Genomic DNA, 1,380 nt, shown 5'->3' on the forward strand with positions numbered 1-1,380 from the left:
TTATTTTGATGGTTACCCCTTTTCAACACTTTTGATTTTTTAAAAATAAAATTCAAGGCGATTCTGAAGACAAGTCATCGTGAACCAAAATATTTTTTTTCAAAAAAGTCAAAAATGAAACTTTTCCATTTTTCCAGAATTTTTTTAAAGTATTTTATTTGGCAGAAACAATTCAGCAAAACCAGCACAAATTTGCCAAACATTTTGGTGAGTCCAAATCTGCATTTTTCACCAACAAATAGTTTAGGCCAAAAAATTCCACCTAGCTCTAATCAGCAACATGGGCTACCATCGGCCCTGATCAGCCGGCTGGAGCGTTCAGATTTCCTTTATGTAGCATTTGACTCAGAACAACGCCCAGACATCTGAAGGAAGCGGACTCGGAGGAATGCACATTTCAAGGGTGGTTGTGTGCTGGGAGTGGCTTAAATTCAAATTCACAACCTATTTGTCACAATGGTTCTTCTTCTGTTTGCATCCTTTCTGATTTTTTTTATCCCCTCCTTTTGCCCGCATATATTGCCAGAGTCAATAACATCCCAATGAGGTTCCACCACAAACTGACGCATGTATTGGTTTGCAACAGAGCATGGAGAGCTTTGCTTATGTCTGGCTCCTATATACCACAGACAGTGCTAAGATAGTAGCACTTTTGCCTCAGCGGCTGAAGGCTGGGGGTTCAAGTCAATATTATTTTTTATTACAGTAATACCTAGAGACCCCCGAACAAGATCAGGGACCCACTGTGCTAGGTGCGTCCCTGACTGGTCTTTGTGCAGGCAAAAAGTATTATTGTGCCCATTTTAAAGTTGGGGAACTGAGCCACTGAGAGATGCCAATGAAAGTCAGTGGGAGTTAGGCTTGTAAATCACTTAGGGACTTTTGAAAATATTACCCAAGGTCACACAGGGAGAGCTAGGAAATGGCCCCAGATCTCTCAAATCCTAGTTTAACACCTTCACCACAAGACCAAAATCTTGCACCCAGATTTGAGTCCATGCCCAACGCTAATGCCAGAGGGAACTGCACTTAGATGGGATATTCAGCCTAACACAGATCTCCTCTAAGGGCTGTCACAAAGGAAGTTACAGACCCCAGGGCACTTTCCCAGATAGCACAGGGAAAGGACTTGAATGTCCCCTCCCAGTAGGAGCTAGTACATGAGGATTGCCTAGGGCAGAGTAACTGGTGGTACTTGCTCTCACAGCATGTAGATGAGTAACATAACAGGAGTACGAAAAGTGCTTAGATGTTATTTTAGGACTTGGGCCCAATTCTCAGCGGGTGTAAGTTGGAGCCGTTCCATTAGAATTTGGCCCTGTGCTTTGGTCTTGAATGATTTTGTACTTTTGAGAATTGTTAAACTGCCTCCTAGAATTT

This window comes from Lepidochelys kempii, chromosome 18, assembly GCF_965140265.1.
Source record: "Lepidochelys kempii isolate rLepKem1 chromosome 18, rLepKem1.hap2, whole genome shotgun sequence".
NCBI classification, from domain to species: domain Eukaryota; kingdom Metazoa; phylum Chordata; order Testudines; family Cheloniidae; genus Lepidochelys; species Lepidochelys kempii.